Here is a 5,577-nt window from a genome sequence, read left to right as displayed (position 1 = left end):
ATTGGATTGTGGTGTTGTCTTTTCTGCATCCTCTAATTTTTCCTTCTTCCATTTCTTCTTACCCTTTCCTTTATTTGAAGACTGTCTAGCTAAATTTTGAGAACACTCATTGGCCACCAATGCTTTAGACTGAGGTGATTTGAGAATCCCCATTGACTTCAACTTCTTTTCTTCATCATCCAATAGTTTAGCATATTCATCAAAAGTGACTTTCTTGTAGGCAGACCCTAAGGTGGTCTTTGAGGTGTTAAAAGAAGATACAAATGTGGAATGCTCTGATGGTAGCTTGTTATGGATGAGATAGATCAGTCTGTCATCTTTAATAGAACTCCCACAATTAGTAAGCTTTGTCCTTAACTCATTCACCTTGATGATGAAATCCTGTATTGAGTCATATGACTTAAGATCTAATGATACAAGCTCATCTTCAATTTTGAACACGTCCTCTTCAAACACTTTACCATAAAGACTTTCAAGGGTATCCCAAGCTTCCTTGGATGTAGTACACTTATTGATTTGATACACCATCTTATCAACTACCCCCAAACATATATCACCTAGGGCTTTCCTATCCATTGCTACCCAAGCTGAAATATCACTTGCTAATGCATTATCACCTGCTGGTTTAGGAAGAGTACCATCTACATATTGTGAAACTCCATTATGCATTAAGTGATACCACATTTTGATTGACCATGTAGCATAGTTATGAGGAGTTAATTTAGGAAACTTAAAGTTGCCCATAATGTAGAAAATGAAAGAAAAGTGCAGAAAAGAGAGAACACAACACTAAGAACACCCCTCTTTTTCACTAAATCAAGAAAACCCTCCAAAAAATATGCTTTGGGCACTTTACCAGTAGTGCGATTACAATGGGCCACTTGCCAATTTTGGCCTTCTATTTGGAGTACAAATCTAAAACTTTACAATGTGCTACAATTTTGAAGCATTACAAAGTAAAGAAAGGCTCTATTACTGAAAGTGACACTTTTGTCCACACAACGCTACAATTTGATAGCAAATCTGGAAAGTAGAGGGAAAATAATGCACTTTTTTTAAAAACGGAACTTATTTTTGACTCCAGATGTGCCCATACAGAGCGTTTGAATTTGCAAAATGCAAGATTATGCAAGTACAATCACCAAAAAATGCAATTTCTGAACAATCCTTGCATCAAAACTAGAAAAGAGCTACACCACTAAAAAATTGCACCTAATTTGGAGTTTGGATGTCCGAGTTATGGCCTCTCGAAGTTGGACTACAAAAACCAAAATCAATCTGGAGAGGGGTTGCATCAGCAAATGATGGGTTAAATTTGACAGTCATACGACTATTGTAGTAGTTTAAAATTAGCCTAAAATGACATTCAGATGAGTGTCAAATTTAAGATAGTGAATTGATGACATCAGCACACTTGCCCCCTGATGATGTCAACATGACGTTAGCAGTACATAAATGTACAAAGGATGGTGTGGACTATATGAAATATGTACAAAAAAGTCAATTGTGTGATCACTTAGTAGTGATGTGTTGCTAACTGGGATAGTACAGTTGTTGTCATGGATGTTAACTGGTGGATGAGTTTGTGATGTCCACGTGTATCCAGCTACTAATGTGGTGATAGGCGTGACATGGAACCATTAGCTATGCACCAGGTGTCTATTGATGAGCTATTGCATCAGCTGTACAATGGATGATTGATTGTGTAGTGGTTGGTTGCCTATCCTGCGTAGGCTCTGTCTAGGGTAGCTATAGGTTGTCTGCATGGCACTAGAGTTGATCACCACTAGGAATAGTATTGATGCCAAAAGTATATGGTTAATCCCACATGTGTGGGGTGGCAGGGTTGTGGTTTCTTTTTTTAAAAGAAGCTGCAGAAGCTCTAAATAGAGGATGAAGGTGTGTTGGGCCTCGCCGCTAGAATTTGTGTGTCGGCCGGTATCCACTCGCAGGGTTGCCTGAATTTGGTGGAATGGCCCAAATTTATGATGCACAGTATGACAAAAATTTGAATGGTAATGCCCACAGATTTATGATAGATCTTGCAAAATTACATAAAAATATTCCACCAAAAATATATAGCCAGGCCAGGGTGTCACTATCCAATTTGGCAAACAAAATTTCTTTGCTTGAGCAATTTAAAAAAATTAATTATAGATCTAAAATAAAAATTTATAGTTCAAATAAAATGACCATACCCAATTGCAAATCGGGGCCTCCAGGTTCCGATTTACAAAAAAATGTTGCCTCGCGATCAACTTTCACCCAGCATAGGCAAATTTATAGCTGATCTTCACTAAATCGACGCTCTGGACACAACTGTGAGGTCAAATCTAGTTCTAGATGCTCCTAATTTCTATGGATCCTCTGGATTCATGTCAAGGTGCTGAAGCATGAACGGTTTTGAATGACTATGTTTAGAGAATCTCCCTCAGAGCTCTGATACCATGTAAGAATTTGGCTTAGGCCAAAATTCACCCAAGAACTAAAGAACTCAACACAAGCACACAATAGACCAAAATCAAGAGAGTATGATTAGAATGATGATATTCATTCAATATGTCAGCTCACTATTCAAAAGCATGTCCATACACACTAGGAGTGCTTGCATATATAGGCCTCTCAAGACGCACCTAGAATGACTCTAGAAACAACCAAGAGATAAGACAACTAAGCACCTTATCCAACATTCTAGATGAATGGATAAGAATGATAAAGTGTCATATATTTGTAGAAGATTCTTGTGTTGTACACAACATGTGCTTAAAAGAGGTGTGGACTCCTATGATGTCATCATGACAACTCACAAGAGTGCACATACTCCTAGGTGACTAATAAATAAATATTAATATAATGCATTAACCTAAGTAAACTTAAGTAAGTATAATAAGTAAATACTTATTTACACCAACAATTGCATTCTGAGATGTCAAAGGAAATGGATACACTAAACACACATTGAACTTGGAGATTCAATATTCTAAGGTTTTGACTACAAAGTGACTTGAAATACACTTGGAATATTCATGATTTAGTTGGTGTTGGACACATATTAGAGAAATGTTTGTTGATGAAGAAATGCTATTTTCATTTTTTCCTTTTTGTTGGGGCTATTTGTTGTGGTTTTACAATGCATGCCCCATTTCATCTAGAAATGGGGACCCCCTAGTATAATTTTTTGGCTTTTCGAATCTCTAGTCTGGGGTCCGAGTCTTTTTCTAGTGTTCTTGGTTAGATCTTGGTCCTAGTTTGAAAACCCAAAGTCTAGATTTCATTGTCAAAAGAAATAAGTCTTTTTGCAAAGCAAAAAGGCACACCAATGCACCTACCTAGGTGCACTAATGTGCCAAAACACATACAACATGTCAACATGCCACTGTTTACCCACACTCATGCACCACGCTACTATCATGTGCATCCCACCATGCATATGCCGCTGCTCACCATGCTGCCAAGCATCATGTGCTACACTCGCACATTTTTCCATGCTCGCACCCTATGCATTCACCAGCATTGTGTACGCACACTTCATCGCCGCACATACTTCTATACTCATGCACATCACACACTGCTATATTACGCCCATGCATGCGCACCGCAAGTGCATCTTGCACCCCTTGCACTACATGCATGCCACTGAGCTACACCACACCACCACTATGCTACTGTATGAGTTGCACATGTACACCATGCTTTTTGTACCCTACACATGCACCAATACATGCCTACTCATGTTTTTTACTGCATGCACACCCACGTCATGCTCGCACACTTCACTGCCATGCATACTCCCTCACTGCGGAATACTTTACCATATGCACATCCTACTATGCACCCTTAAAAAAAACCTTTGTGTGCCTAAGTCAATATAGGGTTTGTTACTATGCACCCCATATTGTAAAGTTTGCTATTGATAAAAGGCACACCTACTAGGTGTGCTCTTTTTTGCTTATCAGAGGCTAAAAGACATTTTTGCAAGTTTTGTGATTTTGTTTACATTCTTGGTATTTTTGTCATGTTAGGGCTTATTAATTAAGCATTTTCAACTCTCCAAACTAATGTTTGCTTCTTTTTTAGGTAAAAAGAACATCCTCAACTTGTCGAGGTCATAACATTTGACCTAGAGCTCATAATTCAAAATCGTATACATTTTTGGAAAGAAGAACTAGAAATCTAATTTTAGACCCTAAAATAGGGAGCCTTCGATTACTTAGTTTTAGGGACTGATGAAAGTTTGGACTTGAAATTTTGAGCAAAAGACCTTCGAAAAAGCCAGTTAAGAGGACCTAGAAAAAACTTGTGAAAAAATATGGAAAAGTTTCAAACATTTGATCAATTTGGATGATCTGGTCTTTGATTGCGAAGGATCAAGTAGTTGGAGAGAAGATAAAGATCAAAGATACAGAGGTTGGACACATGAAGTGGAACAAGTTTCTCATCTTAGGTAGCTATTAATTACAAGATTCAATGCAAGTGCCTTAGGATTTTAGATTGAAGAAGTAGAAGGAGTTCAAATTTATGAAAGTGATTGGCTATAAAGAGGGTATAAATCATCAAAATGGGGCAAAATATGTACACAAAAAGTGACCTAAAATCCCATTTGAGCATAACCCAGAAACCATTTTCAAAATTGAGAATTTTGATTTTTTGGGAATTTGAGCTATCAAGGTGCATAGGTGCACAGGTCCGTATTTTCATAAGTGTTCTAGAAGTTTTTGAAGATTTGCATAGGTCTACAAGTATGCAAGTCCATAGCTGTATTTTTTTTTTTCCAAAGGTGCACCGAAAATTAACTCCTAGTTCCAAAAATTAGCTTCTATTTTTTGCACCTCCAGATGCTCCTACTTTGACTAAAGGCTTCCTCCTATTTTTTCTCTCATATTTTCTTTGTTTTAACATGTAAAGGGCTCATGCATCCAATTAATGAATAAAATATGGATGGAGTCCCTCTAAGCACCAAATTAATTGTTAGATTGTATATATTTAGTTTGTTTTAATGTTTTAAAAACATTTTATTGCATGAAGATATCTCTCACTCTCAACACAAATTGAGAAGATGATTTCTTATAAATACCCCATTGTAATATGTAATAAGAGTCATTGTTATTATGCAATAAAATTATGCTTTTGGTGCTCGCATTTGGAGTGTAGTGATTCTTACATGAATGTGTCATTGTTTTGTGAATTTTTTTCATGTAGTTGTGATTGAACCAAAGGCTTATTGCATTGTTTCTGGTTGTGTGATCTTTTAGTTGTGCTATTTGTTACAAATTTACAAATTTCACTGACATATTGAGCTTGAGAAGAGATCATCAAATTGTGCTTGCATAACTCTTTGTCTCTCATGAGCAAACTTTTCGTGGCCTTGCGATTTGATGAAGAGAAAAACATCATTTGGTTATTGAAATTTCCCATCTACGATTGCATCAGTGGATTCTAGGAAGCATTGCTCCTATTTTCATTGGTTTTCTACTAATTTATTCAAAAGCTTAATTCACAATGTGTTATTTTCTATAGCTTATGTCCATTAGGTTTTCAATTTCACGTTATTTGTTTTGAATTTCATTTTATTTGCTT

This window comes from Cupressus sempervirens, chromosome 8 (assembly GCF_028749045.1).
Source record: "Cupressus sempervirens isolate cs-2001-9-10 chromosome 8, ASM2874904v1, whole genome shotgun sequence".
NCBI classification, from domain to species: Eukaryota; Viridiplantae; Streptophyta; class Pinopsida; order Cupressales; family Cupressaceae; genus Cupressus; species Cupressus sempervirens.
The sequence above is the reverse complement of the archived record's forward strand: the minus strand, read 5'-3'. Positions refer to the sequence as shown.